The 16,164-nt window shown below is 39.5% G+C and overlaps 1 long non-coding RNA gene across 4 annotated transcripts in view; it reads left to right on the top strand.

The window, feature by feature from the left end:
• Positions 1–13,957, top strand: part of LOC124986963 (uncharacterized) — a 32,871-nt gene extending 18,914 nt beyond the window's left edge. For 3 of the 4 annotated variants that reach the window (XR_007109121.1, XR_007109122.1, XR_007109123.1), the window contains 2 exons: positions 3,326–3,376; positions 13,038–13,957. This is a non-coding gene — a long non-coding RNA (uncharacterized LOC124986963). Of the gene's footprint in view, positions 1–1,699; positions 1,807–3,325; positions 3,377–13,037 lie in introns of those variants that run through there. The other variant, XR_007109125.1, reaches the window with a different exon arrangement.
• The last annotated feature ends 2,207 nt before the right edge of the window (positions 13,958–16,164 follow it).

Here is a 16,164-nt window from a genome sequence, read left to right as displayed (position 1 = left end):
AGGCCCTTCTAGCTTTTAGGGTCTGGATTGAAAAATCTGCTGATATCCGTATTGGTTTCCTCCTGAATGTAATTTGGTTCTTTTCTCTCACAGCCTTTAAAATTCTGTCTTTATTTTGTATGTTAGGTATTTTCATTATAATGTGCCTTGGTGTGGGTCTGTTGTAATTTTGTGTATTTGGAATCGTATAAGCCTCTTGAACTTGATTCTCCATTTCATTCTTCAGATTTGGGAAATTTCCTGATATTATTTCATTGAATAGACTGTTCATTCCTTTGTTTTGTTTTCTAAGCCTTCCTCAATCCCAATAATTATTAAACTTGGCCTTTTCATGATATCCCATAGTTCTTGGAGATTGTGTTCATGATTTCTTACCATCTTCTCTGTTTGTTCAACTTTGCTTTCAAGGTTAAATATTTTTCTTCAATATCTGAGGTTCTGTCTTCCAGGTGTTCTATCCTATTGGTTATGCTTTCTATGGAGTTCTTAATTTGGTTTATTGTTTCCTTCATTTCAAGGATTTCTGTTTGGTTTTTTTTCAATACCTCTAACTCTTTATTGAAATGGTCTTTTGCTTCCTGTATTTGCTCTTTTAACTGTCAATTGGTGTGATCATTCAATGCCTGCATTTGCTCTTTCATCACATCATTCAATGCCTGCATTTGTTCTTTCATCTCATCATTTGCTTCCCTGATCATTTTAATTATGTACATTCTGAACTCCCTTTCTGTCATTTCTTCTGCCATGCTGTCATTGAATTTTATTGATGGAACATCTAGATTTGTTTGGGGCATTTTCTTCCCGTGTTTTCTCATATTGTTCAGGTATCAGTGGACTGCTAAATAGATTTCCTCTATTGACTTATAATGTCCCTGAAGATTGCTAATATATCCCCTCTTATCCTTCAGTATCCTGAAGTCTTGGAGGAAGTTGATAATGTGGTGCTCCACAAGGAAGCTGCCTCTCTAGGGGTGGTGACCTTCAGGTGGAGTATATTCCCTGCTAGTGGGCAGAGGTGCCTCCACTTGTTGACCAATGGTCATCCAAAGGGGAACTAGGCTGCGGGCTGAGGCAAGACCTGTTTGTGCCTGTGTCTCTGGTTTTACCGTCCTTGTGGGAAAACCTCACCAGGCGGGGAATACTCACCCGGTGGGGAGGTCTCGTTGGTCAGTTCCCCTCCTAGAGGTTCCCCTCAATCTACAACTACCACCTGGGCTGGGCTGCCTTCCTCTGCAACGTTCCCAGGGGCCTGGACCTACCTCCTGAGCCTGGGAGCCTCACCCTTCGCAGACGAGTTTCCTTAGGTTGCCTGTCCTCAGAGAATCTGCCCGCAGTCCTGGAAATTTCGCTCCGCCCTAAGCGTGTCTCTGTGTGGCTCTTCCACTAAGAAGCCACCTAGGTCCTGGGATCCTGCTCTGCACCTAATCGCCTGGCTATGTGGCCCCTCCTCTGAGCAGTCACCTGGAGCCCTGTACAGTCGTTCCGAGTTCCAGCAACCTGCCACACGCCTCTTCCTCTGGACAGTTGCCCGGTGTTCCGACACAGTCACCTGGAGTCCAAGGAACTCACTTCGCGTCTCCTCCTCCTGCCAACTGCCCGTAGCCCTAGGCAGTCACTCCGAGTCCAAGTGACCCACCCTGTTCCTCCTCCTCCTCCTCCTGGCAGCCCCCCAGTGTTCAGGAGCGGTCCCTTTGAGTCCAAACAACTCACCACTCGCCTCCTCCTCTGAGCAGCCACCCGGAGCCCAGACTTCTGTATATTGATCAAATCAAGTTTGTTAACTTCGTGTTAGAAATCTTCTGATCAGTAGGTTTTTGTTCTCTTAATACATTTCTGAAAGAAATGTCTGAGTATAGAGTTATTGTTATGTTTTTCACCAAGTCTGTCAGTTTTGTTTTATGTATTTTAGGCTATGTTGTTAAGTGCGTATAGTTCAAGATTAGTATATCTTTATCTCAATACATTTTGCCTTAATAATGATTTTGTCTTCTACTAATATAATTATTTTAGTTAGTATTTTCTTGGCCTAATGTATCTCCTCCTTTTTATGTAAACGTTTCTAACATGATTATCATTTACTCTGTGTCTCATGACCAGCACACAGTTGGATTTTGTTTTGTCCAGTTGGTGAATTACTGTATGTTTTACCAGCAAGTTTGATGAATTACAGTTGTTGTAATTATAAATGTATTCAGAATTTCTGCCATCTTATTGTGTTTCTTTTTGATGGGATTTTTCCTGTGTCTTTTTCTTCTTTTGTTTGGAGGGGTCAGCAAACCATGTTATGTAAATAATATTTTGTTGAAACATGGACACAACACAATTATGTGTAGTGTGTAGCTACTTTCATGCTACAATGGTAGAGTTGTAGAGTTGTAATAGATGCCAGGTGACCTGCAGAGACTAATATATTTGCTGTTTGACTCTTCACAAAAAATTTGTCCTTTTATTTTCTTTTTCTTCCTTAGCCAACCTTTAGTTTTTTAAAAAAGTTTTCTATCACATTCTGCAAATTATCTCTGATCACTTTTAAACCATTTTTTAAAAATCTTCACAAGCTCTGTTGTATGTTCTGTGCATTATAAAATTCTTTTTTTTTTTTTTGTCTTGAGAATTGAACCCAGAAGTGTTCTACTTCTGAGCTCCGTTCCTTTTTTTTTTTTTTTTTAATTTTGACAAGGTCTCTAAGTTGCTTAGGCTGGCCTTGAACTTATGATTCTTCTGCCTCAACCTCCCCAATTTATGGAATTACAAGTGTGCACCACCATGCCCAGACTGTGTGTTGTCAAATTCTAAAAAAAAAAAAAAAAAATCATATTGTCAGACAAGTGGCTTATACCTGAATCCTAGCAATTTTGGAGGCTGAGGCAGGACGTCAGCCTCAGCAACTTAGCAAGGCCCTAAACAACTTAAAGAAACCCTGTCTCAAATTAAAAAATAAAAATAGATTGGGGATATAGTTCAGTGATAGAGCACCCCTGAGTTTAATCCCTTATACCCTCCAATCTTATTATTATTGAACATAGTTAATCCCTTAATTATGATAATAATGATTATAATCACTGTTTTGAGCTCTTACTATAAGTGAGGCACTGAGCAAGTGCTTTATTACCACTGTCCCAATTAATCCTTACAACAGTATGTAGCAGGGACAATTATTATCCCTATTTTATTTACAGATGTTGAACTTAAGACTTGCAGAAATTGAACAACTTCCTCAAGTTATATTGTTAGTAAGTGGGGAACTGGGACTTGAAGTAGAGGTTCTCTGAAACTAATTGCTGCTGCTACATTAAGCTAACTTTGATGCCTGCTTTACTTTTAGGTGTCTAATTACATCATTCAATGAAAACACCTAGTGTTTAAGCTGGTTCAGGTAAGTTTTTATGATATTTGTATCACATTGTGTCCTGTGGGTAATCTAGACTACAAGTCTGTAAGCCCCCATGTCATTCAGATTTCTGTCCTGTGACCACGTACCTGAGAAAATCAACTTAAAGCAAGGAAAGATTTATTTTGGCTCATGGTCTCAGAGGACTCAGTTCATAGTCACTTGGCCCCATTGTAAGACAGAACCTCAGGGCAGAGAGCATAGTGATGGAGCAGAGCTGCTCAATGCTTGGTGGCCAGGAAGCAAGTAGGGGCAGAAGGGTGGGAAGAGAGAGAGAGAGAGAGAGAGAGAGAGAGAGAGAGAGAGGTGTGTGTGTGTGTGTGTGTGTGTGTGTGTGTGTATGTGTGTGTATGTGTGATTGGGGACAAAATATGTCCTTCAAAGACATGACCCCAGTGATCCACCTTTTTCTACTATGCCTGCCTCCTACAGTTTCCTCTGCCTCCTAATAGTTCATTAAATTATAAACCCATTAATGGATTAATCTGTTGAGAAGACTTAGAGCCCTCATTACCTAGTCACTTCCCTAAAAGTCCCACCTCTGAACAATGCTGCAGTGGGGGCCAAGCCTTCAATGTGGGAGCATTTGGGGAACATTCCAGATCCAAGCTATAACATCCCTTAAGGGCTGGGACTCAGATTTGTTTGTTTTTAATCCTTAGCATCTAGTGCAATAACTAGAAATAATAGATATTTAAACTTATTTTGAATGAAAGAAGAAAGGTTTTCTATTTTTACCATTTCTGCTAACTATTCTCTCCTTCAACTGTTACACTCATCTGAGCATTTAATCTAATGATTCTCAATTGGGTAAAGAGGTGACAGTCACTCTATTGAGGAGGGGCTTTGGTCTGAATCACCTGTGAGACTATTTCAAACCTATGTGACTCCCCACTGCCATTTTGATACTCCACTCTAAGGGATGTGCTTCCACCTCACTAGGTGTATGACTGAGCCACTGTTACTGAGAAATGGGCTAAAATTTTCTCCATGTTAGGAGATAAACAAGATAAAATAAAATCCCTGAAAACTAGATATTGTTTATTCCTACTTAAATAGTCTATGTGTAAAAATTTTGTTGCTGAAAATAGGTTGTATGAATTTGATAGGAATTGTCTTTCAGTCTTGGAGGAGATTAGACTCACGAAAAGTGAGAACTAGATGGGACCTAATGTTATCTGGTTTATATTTCATATTTCACTGATGAGAAAATAGGCCTCAAGAATTTAAATAGTGTGCCTCAGATGGGATCCTCTGCAAGGCTCAGCAAAGTGTTAGACATATAAGGACATGCTCAGTAAATATTCATTGTATAGATGGAAGAGTAAGAGATAAAAATCAGATGGATACCAGGCTGGTTTGCTGTTCCAAATAGACCTCAGGGTAAAAATGTTCTTTTCTATTTCCAAGCACAAGTGCCTAGTAATAAAATATTAATTGAACCAGCCTTATCTCTACTAATCTCTCTCATCCTCAATTTCTCTTGGCATTGCAAGATTTATTGTATGATCTAATGTATATTGTTTTAAATATCCTCCTGCACATTATTAATGTATTTTTGCACATTAAATGCTCTGAGAGCTTCTTGGTTTGTATTATTTTGCTCCCCTCTACCAAACCCAAACCTGAAACAGTGTTTTGATTCCATTAATATTTAGCTTAGTTCTTCTCCATTGATTACTGATAGATTAGCTGATGCCTAACTTTTCCTGAAGAGGTTAAATAGGTAATATTGAACTTCTTTAAATTGAATACTGTTAACTGATATGTATCTATAATTGAGCAAAAATTAAATCATCTTTTAAATAACTATAGCGAACAGCACATTTTGCTGACTTATGAGATTCAAAAGTACAAATTTTGAGCATAATTTCCTGTTTTTTAGAAACATGTGATCTTACTCTGCAAACATTAGCAAATTTGAGAATGTTGCATTATTTATTTATTGCACAATCACAAATCCACAGCTTCACGTATGTTAATGTTTTCTGAGAATGACAACAGACTGTAGAAAAGAAAAACTTTAATGAGAGTCAACAGTTAGACACAGGGGTTGGAGCCTGAATTTTGTTGCTAAGAAAAGACCAAGATGAAGAGTCCAGATTGGTTAAAAAGCAAAACGAAAAAATAAGGACAAAAACAAAAATCTAGCTTGGTAGTCTAGAGGTTCGAGTTCTGATTCTAGCTAGCTATGAGACATATTGGATATGTTTAACATATTGCTGAGCCTCGAGTTCTTTGTATTTAAATTGAGAGATTTGAATGTCTTTTCCCATTTTAAGAGTCTACCCTTTATTTAAATCAGCAGCCACCATAGTGGGAAGAGCATGTAATGTTGATGGAGGGTGTGAGCACTGGAAAAGCAGGCTGAAGCATGGAGAAGAATAAGGCAGTGATAAAGGAAGGACTTAACCCTTCAGCCTAACAGCTTGCATTCTACAGCATCTGAAGATTTATGTGATTATTTCACTGTTTAAAAAGATTTTGATACAAGGTGTGGGCAGGTGCCTCCCAGCACTCCTGGCAGAGTTGGGAGGATTGCTAGAGTCCAGGAGTATGAGACCAGCCTGGGCAAGACACTCTCTCTCTAAAAAAAAAAAAAAAGTTGTTTTTTAAAAATTCATAGATACAGCCGTGTAAACATGGCATGAGTGAGACCAAGATATAAGCAGACATATTGCATGTACCTAAACATATCTTTTTTTTTTTTTTTTTTTTTTGTAGTAGGGAGTGAATCCAGAGGCATTTAACCACTGAGCCACATCCCCGGTCTTTTTTATTTATTTTTTTATTTAGAGACAGGGTCTCACTGAGTTACTTAGGGCATCACTAAGTTGCTGAGGTTGGCTTTGAACTCATGACCCTCCTGCCTCAGCCTCCTGAGCTGCTGGGATTACAGGAGTGTGCCACCATGCCCAGCACAACTAATCATCTTACACAACTCTCAATAATTTGTTTTGTATCATAGGGCCATACGAATGAAATCTCCTTGAACTTTATGACCAAAACTCTTCATTTCAATTAAATAATTTGTCTCTCAGATGTATTTGTTTGAAAGATTTGTCCCTGGATATTGTTACTAACACACACTAAAATCTGAAGTCAAAACATTATATTACATTGCTGCTCAATTCACCATAGCCAGATTGTGGAACCAACCTAGATGTCCTTCAATTGATGAATGGATAAAGAAACTGTGGCATATATATACAATGGAATATTACTCCACCATAAAGAATGATAAAATTATGGCATTTGCAGGAAAATGGATGAAATTGGAGAATATCATGTTAAGTGAGATAAGCCAATCTCAAAAAACCAAAGGACAAATGATCTTGCTGATAAGCAGATGATGACACATAATGGGGGGTGGGAGGGGTTAGTGTTAGGGTTAGAGTTAGGGTTAGGGAGGGTGGCAAGAATGGAGGAAGGAAGGACTGTATAGAGGGAAAAGAGGGGTGGGAGGGTAGGGGGGGAAGGGAAAAAATAACAGAATGAATCAAACAACATTACCCTATGTAAATTTATGATTACACAAATGGTATGCCTTGACTCCATGTACAAATAGAGAAATAACATGTATCCCATTTGTTTACAATAAAAAAAATAAAATTAAAAAGAAAACATATTAGCTAACAGAAAATCATTCTGAGATATGAAGTAAGAACTGAAAGCGTTATGTCAAAGTTGATTAAGTCACATAAATTTGGCCAAGTATGAGTCCAACATACCACAGCAAACTCTTGTCATAGTTGTCCACTTTGCTTTTCGTTTGTTCGAACTGAGTTTCAGCGTTTTGGGTATGTACACCAGGAGGTGACATGAACCAGAAGTTGGGATTCTTATTGCTAACGTGAGCATGTTGAGCTGGCTGGATGTTATCATATGGAGCCCATGAATTGAAGGAAATGGTGAACAGCCTGGACTATGCACCACAAAGTAAACAGCAAGGATTGGGCAAAACAGAACAACCACAATTTCCTAATAGCCAATAGCTGGTTGATAGCTAGTATCTATGGTACCAGAAACCCATATTTCCCTCTCATGGGGAATTTGGCTCATGGAGAAGGGGAAAGTTGTTCAATTGAAGAATCAACAGAAAAATCTGACCCACAGGGACAAATTATTCAATTGATCCAACTTTCAGTCATTTCTGCAGATTATCACCTAATTTAGCCAAAGGTCCAATAAGCGTGGCAGGCTGAATGTTCTGAGAGTGATGGTTGACACTTCAGGAAGCCACATCTGCGAGACAAGGTCAAATCCCTCTTTTCCTCTTCTTTGAGGTTGTTGGGAGTTTTTTCCTGCCTACTTCTTGGATTGGTGTCCTGATGCCCGTGCATGTTAGTTCTTTCAGTTCAAAGGGATAAAGACTCACTATAGCTGACTGATTGAGGCATATAAAGCAGAAAAAAATGGTTTATAGAGGAAATTCATGGAAAACCAGGAACAGTTAGGAGAATAGATTTCAGTACTTGGGAAGCAGGAGAACTAACAGAACCTTAAAAGCCGTTATCTTACTGAATTCTCACCACTGGAGTTTGTTTTCTTTGAGTATTGCCGTTGATGTGACACAACCATGTTCTTAATCTTTGCTTCTCTTTGTGTGTGGTCATTTCTCTCAAAAACAGTTGCCTGAGGCTCTTCGTATTTCCCAAGTCAAATTCCTGAGAGTGAACTTATTGGCTTAGCTGACTGATGATCACCATCTGTTCTGGGACGTGTGCCTGCCGCTGCTGTCTTTGGAAGGGTCTGCTTGCAAGGCTGGGTGTGATAAGAGTGGTTCTGTGCGCCTAGACTGTTTGCACAAGCAAAGTGATTTATGTTAAATACTCATTTTCCTTCTGGGCGTCTGGAATTTTGGCACATGCTAGGCAGACAGCGGATATGATCAGCCCCGAATAAAAATGTTGAACCCTGAGTCTCTGGTGGGATTTCCTGGGTAGAAGCACTGCACATATGTGACTGCATTTTCATTGCTGGAGAAAGTAGTGCATTTGAGTGCATCCTTTCACTGAAGAAGAGAGTGCAGGAGCCTGTGCATGCATTTCTCTAGATTCTGCCTGTGTCTTTTCCCATTACACTCTGATTGTGTGTAATTGTATTAAATCACTGTAATAGATCTGAGCTATGAGTCCCACTATATGCTGAGTCCTCGGAATCCTTTTAGAAAATCTCTGAATATGGGGATGGTCTTGGGGATCCTGACACAGGCCATTTCAATTAATTAACCCAAAAAATTGCATTTGTGGGAGAGAGTACCCTCATACTTTACCTGGTTATCCCAGATTCTACAATCTGGTGTAGAGCAGATTCTGAACTTTGTTTACAAAACAGAATCTTCTCTGATGCCTTTAAAAATTGAACCCCCTCCAAGATTAATTAAAATCTTGGAGTTAGGATCTCTGGGGGTAGGCTCTTGTTCTTTTGGAACACTGCAAAAAACACAGAGATATTGCTTAGTTGTAATTGTAAGTAATGCTCTAGGAATTACATCCTTAGGGATTTTACTGGGGTCATCTTTGGTATAAAGTTTATGCTGATAACATTCTGTGGTTACAGAATTGTGTTTTTTGTAGAAAAATGAGCAGAAAGCAAAGTATTAAAATGGGCATAAGCAACTGTAGCAATATCTTGCCACTGACCAACCTTTCTGAACATATTGTTCCACAAAATCTCTTATGAAATAAACAGTCTCATCTGTTGCCCAGGCTATTCAAAGATCCATGTTGAAGTGTTTATCCTGATTGGAGAGTCTCTTTGTCTTCGAAAAACAGAAAAACTTAAAGTCGGAGCGTCCAAAGAGGACTGGCCTGTGCCATCGTGTGTTCCTTTCCTTTTGGTGTAGGAGGGCAAAGCAGTTGACCCTTTGAGTATGGGGGTTGGGATCCTCTAATCTCTCTGTTGCCGGCTTCCTCAAAACTCCCAGGGCTAAAGTCCTCTGATAGCTGTTGCCTGAAAAGAACTTCCAGCTGCCTGCAGAGGCCTCCAAGGGGCAAATGCAATATCCTTTACATAGAAGATGCCTGGCAAGTATTTATTGAATTGATTTGATGTGATAATGGAACCACTGGAAGAAAGAACTGCTGCTGACAGGTGGCAGTTCCCTGCCTGTGTCCTTTTCCTTTAACACTGAGTTTTGCTTTAACACTGAGTTATATCCCCAGTTCTTTTATTTTTAACTTTCAAACAAGGTCTCACTACGTTGCTGAGGGTCTCACTAAGTTGCTGAGGCTGGCCTTAAATTTTTGACCTTCCTGCCTCAGCCTCCCCAGTTGCTGGGGTTATAGGAATGTGCCACCACACCTAGCGGTCTTATGTCTCTCTGTGGAGCCCAAGGCTCCACTGTTAAGTGCCACGGGATAAAGGCAGTTTTTTCTGTATGTAGGCCGCCTTACCCTCCATCTCTTTGGGAGATATCCTGATGCCCTTTTAGGATGTAGTTTTCTTCTCATGATAGAGACGGGTCCATAAATGACCTTGACTGCAATCACATCACCCCACACCGCTGCACTGGCCCTTGAATGCTTGAAGGTAAATGGAACTTAACTGTGAAGGTTTAAAGCTTCATCCTCCAGCTTCCTCCATCATTGCTTTACTTCTTTAGAGTTGGTGTCTCCCTTATTCATAGGTGCTGTGCTCTCTCAAGTCAGTTTTCTTCCCCCATCAAAGTCTGCATTGGTTCAGGGGCTCAGGAGGTTGAGCAGGAAGATTGCACGTTTGAGGCCAGCCTCAGCGATTTAGCAAGGCTCTAAGGCAATTTAGCAAAGTTCTAAGTAACTTAGCAAGACCCTGTCTCAAAATTAAAAATAAGAAAGGGAGCTGGGGATGTGGCTCAGTGGCTAAGGCCCCTGGGTTCAATCCCTGGTATCAAAAAAAAAAAAAAATCTGCATTGAGAAAGGACTTGAAAATCGTTCATCCTGGGAACTTTGGGTTTAAATTCTCTCATGAGTTTTTGTGTTTTAGGAAAACTCAGTATGCAAAGTTTCAGGTGGTGGAGGATGCTTTTTGGTGGTCGTGGTGGTATTGGTCATGAGGGGTGACTTCCTGGATCCTTTGGTACCTGACTGGAGTCTCCTATTGGTTTATCCTGCTGGGTGGCAGCCTGCCTCTGACTCAGACATGTGGGCTTGTGGTATAGATGACCCTTGGATGTTCTACTTAAAATACCAGAGGAGCAAACCTTAATTCTGCCACCACCATTTGAGGTCTCCAAAGAATTTTGTTTCACAATTTTGTTTTGTTTTGTTTTCCATAAGTTAACCAAGGCCCTTGGCAGCTGTGATGCAGAGTCAGCAGGAACCTCTCTATTTTCCCTTTATTGCCTGGCAACGCCTCAAATTTGAGTGAGTTCTCAGCCCCAACTGTGCTTTTGGAAGTTGTTCCAAACAAAAGGAGGCTGCAGAGAGAGGATGGGTCTTACAATTGCATGACATTCTACACCATGAAGCTTAAAGAAAGACTGTTCCAGTGAAGACCAGGAGACATTTTTATATGTGATAAAAACAGAATGTGATAAATAACTACGAACACAACATGCCAGAGTGAAAACAAAACATCACAAAACAGTACGTGGATTGACCCTGCTGCAGTAAAATATGGATATGTAAATATATACAGACATTTCATTGCTTGCTGTGAGCCAGGCACTTAAGTGCTTTAGATACAGTACTTACACATAATTGACAAAACCCCAGAGAGGAAGTTCTTATTATCCCTAGTTTTACAGGGGACAAAACTGAAGTGTATGGAAATTAAACAACTGGAAAGTCACAACGATGTGAGAAAAGTCCATGATCATTAGAATATTTTGAAGCACTAGTGTATCTATCTGCAAACATAAACCTTAGGTGATAAACTGTCATATTAGCTAATGAAGGATATTGGGCCATTTTTATTTTCTTCCTTTAATCATGTGTGTTTTCTAATTTATCTCCAATGGATTTTTTTTTTTTTTTTGGTTGTTGTTGGTGGTGGTTTTTTTGAAAGTGAACATTTTTATGTGTGTGTAATTTTCAAAGAAAATAAGGCACATTTTTATAGAAACTGAAAACATATCTGGAACAGTATTCATTTTTAGAGTCCCTTGAATACCAAGTGAAAATTTACTAATCAAAACTTATATTTGATGAAAACTATTTAAAATAGAAGGGTATGACTTCTTATTAAACAATTAATAAAATGTGATATAAAATCCTACATTTAAAACATGGAAAGACAACCAGTATCTTGATATACATGAAGACAAACTTCCAGAGACAAACATGAATGTTTTTAGTTAACAGGAAGTTGTATGTGTGTGCGTGTTGCTCTGGATTGAACCCAGGTGTGTTCCACCACTGAGCAACATCTTCAGCCCTCCTTTTAAATTTTATTTTGAGGCAGGCTCTCACTGAGTTCTGAGGCTAACTTCAAACTTTCAGTCCTGCCTCAGCTTCTAAATCAGAGTCGAGATTATAGGCATGTAATCTGTGCCCAGGTACAGAAAGTTATTTTTAAGTGAGAAAATAATACCGAACAGTTTACAGAAGTTATATATATTTAACTCTTAAACGATGATGAAAAGTATTGAATGAATTCCTTTTATTTTGTTGGTGAAACTGTGAAGTTTTCTATATTGGTTATCCAAGCTGCATAACAAAATACCACAGATGGTGTGGTTCAACAACAGTACTTTATTTTGTCACAGATGGGAAACCAGAAGACCAAGATCAATTGTTAAGTTGGTTTCTTTTGAACCAGACTTAAACCCAAACATCTCGTTGTCTTCAAGTGATCTTCCCTTTGTATATGTCTGTGTTTATAGTCTCCTTATAAAGACACCGGTCACATTGGATAAGAACCCACCCATTATTTCTTATTTTCAGTACCTATTTCCAAATACAATCATATTCTGTGGTACTAGAAGTTAGGATTTCACCATCTAAATTTTAGGGGGACCCAGTCAACTGTGCCCATAACAACTTCCATCACAGAAATGTCTAACTTAAATAACTCAAGGCATTAAAAATGGGTACTATTAATGAAAACAACATTATCAGAAGTTGGAAAGTGTCCTAGGTCTTCTCTTCCAATGTTTCATTTCTAAAATAAAGGTTATTTTAAGAGTAAATCTTGCCAGGTGCAATGTCTCAGGCCTGTAATCCCAGTGGCTCTGGAGCCTGAGGCAGGAGGACCACGAGTTCAAAACCAGCCTTATCAACTCAGTGAGGCCCTAAGTGATTCATTGAGACTTTGTTTCTAGATAATAATATAAAAAAGGGCTGTGATGTGGCTCAATGGTTAAGCACCCCTGGATTCATTCCCTGGTACCAAAAAAAAAAAAAAAAAAAAAAAAAAAAGAAAGAGAGTAAACATTATAAAACTTTCCCACAGACTCTGAAAAGAGCCATAGAAAATCCTGGTGCTAATAATATAGATGCACAGTTAGTTATCATGTAACAGGAACTCAAATCCCCATGATAATCATTATTGTGTCCTGTTTTCCAGTGGTGTTTTATACTTGTGACTCAAAAACTTCTCTCTTCTCACATTTCATGAGAGAAATACAGTATTTTAGCTAAAATTTTAGGGCACAAATGAGGAGCTGTAAATCCCCAGGATGCTGTGTCTGAAAATGTGTTTTATTTTCTCTTTCATTTTCAGTGATGAGTGGCTCACTCGAGCTTAGGAACAATGGAGTAATAAAATAATGGCCTCAGCGATGACACAATGAGCCGAATGCAAGAAATTCTTCCCCCGGCATCTCCATCTCTGACAGGATCAACAAGTTAGATGAACAGTATTAGGGTCAGGCAGAGGACGGTCTCTTTTGCCTCAAAGTCCCTGGTGCTGTTGGCAACCAGCTAGAAAGGAAACCTGAATGGGCCTTGTTCTTCCTCAGGCCTTTTCCACTAACTTTCAGACTCTCAGAGGTCTAGCCCCACTTCCCACCTGCCGCCTTCCCTTCACTCCTTGACTGTCTGCTCCCATCTCTGCCTTCCTGTGGAACACTGGCTATCCAACAAGGTCTGGCCCAAAACTCAGTTTACCTATTCTGGAATACCCTCATAGTGTTGTCTAGAATGAAACTCTGAGAAGACAGGGAACTCTTCCTGTTGTTGGGATGATTTTATCTCAGCAGTGCTCAAAATATAAATGTTAAGTGAATGAATAAATGTACGAGGCTCAGGTATTGGGGCTCTCCCTTCATTAATTATCTATATTGCTGCCTGATAAATGACCCCAGAATTTAGCCACTTAAAACAATAAACTTTCATTATCTCACAGTTTCTGGGACCAGGAATCTGCCTTAAAGTCTCTCCTAAGGCTGCAGTAAAAATGTCGTTTCATTTGAAGTTTCCACCCCATTTGAAAGTTCAGTGGGGGAGCACCTGGGCCTAGCTGGCTCCTGCAGCTGTTGGCAGGATTTGTTCCTTTGCTGGCTGTTGTACTGAATGCCTCTTTCAGTTCTCTGTCACATGGGCTTCTCCACAGGGATGCTCACAGCATAGCAACTGGCTATTCTCAGAGCCAGTGAACAAGTGGAAGAAAGAAGAAGTGTGGAAACCAGAGTCTCAGGGGTAACATGCCATTATTTTGCCATGTGTTCTTCCTTAGGAGTGAGTCGCTATATTCCACCTGCCCTCGAAGAGAAGTGATCACACAAGGACAGGAACATCAGGAAGCAGCCACATTGGGGCCCTCTTAGAATCTGCCTTCCACAATCCTGCTCTTAATCTGCTTTTTGTTTTCTTGCTGCACTGGGTACTTTTCCTTCCAGGAAGTCAACTATAACCACATGAACAGGATTCCTGGGTATAACCCCCAAAGTTGAATTGCATAACAGTTGCTTTAACTTAAAGAGGTCTCAGAAAGATTCAAATATTTGCTTCTACTACTTTTATTTTCAGTTCACTGGTTGGGGTTTCATGTAATTTTGACTGATTTTTCTGGACTTTTATTTTCCTTTACTCTGTAGGTCAGATGATAATTCTAGGTTTCTTATTCACCCATGACCCTATGGTAGTTCCTCCCACTATCACCATGAAGACTATTTTGGTTTCAAATTGTCCAAAGTTTTTATGTCTATCCAGAAACTAAAAGAATAACAAACAAAAAAAGTTAACTGTATAGAACACTATGCATGATCTTGAGTAGGTTGAAACAATTTTAAGAGTTAGATAAGAAATGCTTACATTTGAAATATCAAATTTTACACATTTTTAAATTAAAAACTGACAAGAATATGTCTCATTAAGTCTGGAATAGTCTGCACAGAGTTACAACTCTTACCCAAGGAAAAGAAGTACTAGTACTAGATATTGAAGCCCTGGTCTGAAACTTGCTGTGTAATGTTAGGAAAATCACTCAAATGTTTGTCAGGTTTCTAGAACAATAAGCTGGGGCTAAAAATACTCACTTCACATCATTAGCTTGGATAGCAAATAAATAATGTATACCCATTGATGAATGAATTCAAATGCATTTGGTCATCATGATTGGATAATTCATTTTTTAAAAAAGGACCATCATGTGCAATTTGTTTCAACAAATTATGTGAAGATAGTGGTATGGATTAATGTTAAGTTAAAAGAAAGTTTTAAAAATGCAGAGAAGCCTATCAGAAATTATAGAAGAAGACTGCCAAGTTTGAGTTAACTTACTGGTTGTGTGACTTTGGGGAAATTACTCAACACCTCTATGCCTCATAGAGATAAGAGATAGGTAGGTAGGTATGTAGGTATGTAGACACAGACACCTATACATTTTTAAGAGGGCACAGGGCCTATGGGTGTTTCAGTAGTTGACAATAGCCGATTAGTGGCAAACTCACTAGGTATGTAATGCACAATGAAGCTTATGGAGCCAATGCAGCAGGTGCTTATAGCAAATGGAAGATGGCACTGGCCATCAGAGTCCCCATGCCCTAGGAGTTCCCAGGCTGGGAAGACTGCTTTGTCCCAGAAAAGATCCAACTCTCCAAAGTGCTGTGAGAACTTGGTCTAAGCCAAGTCCAATCAAACAAGGGGCATCTCCAGCACCTTTGGGGACCTAGAACTCAGAACTCGCGATACATTTACCTGGTGGCACCTAGTGAAATCAAAGATGCTGGACAAGCACAATGATCCTCAACAGTTAGCACAGCATGCTCACTTATTTATAAATAAATAATGCATGAATAAATGTTGAAGAAATGGAGTCAACTTTTACCATCTTATACAGACCCAGCTTTCTAGGGGCATCAGGATTGGTCCAGATGATATTCTTCATGTTAGTACATAATGGGCAGTGTGCATCCTCCAAGGCTCAGGTATGCTAGAGAAATTGACCATGAGGCATTTTTCTCCAGGGAGAAGACTTTGAAAAGGAGAAGCAGCAGTAATAGCATATTGTTTTCCTTCTCTCTATATAGGTCTTTATTAGGCAAAATTTTCTCCTTAGATTTTCCAAAAAACTTCACCCTTGAACTAAGACCAAGAAAAGAAAACTCCAGGTTTTTCTCAGGGCAAATGCAAATAAGATTTTGGTGAGGTCTTCAGCTCTCAGGAATGTGGTGTTTATATTCACCAAAATATAAGATTACCTGACCCCAGGCTGGAGAGGCTATCTGGACCCTGCCAATGGTAATCCAGGACTCAGTGGGAGCTGCTGAACTGTTTCTTCTAGGAAGTCAGCCAGGCAGCCGTGTCCCCACACTGTTGTGCCAAATCACAAATTCCTTAAATATCCTTCCTTGATGCAAACACATCCTTCATAAGACTCTTCCTTATATCACTCACTTCCGATTTTT

Source organism: Sciurus carolinensis, chromosome 6 (assembly GCF_902686445.1).
Source record: "Sciurus carolinensis chromosome 6, mSciCar1.2, whole genome shotgun sequence".
Taxonomy (NCBI): Eukaryota; Metazoa; Chordata; class Mammalia; order Rodentia; family Sciuridae; genus Sciurus; species Sciurus carolinensis.
Note: the sequence above shows the minus strand (reverse complement) of the source record. Positions and strands in the feature narration are given on the sequence as shown.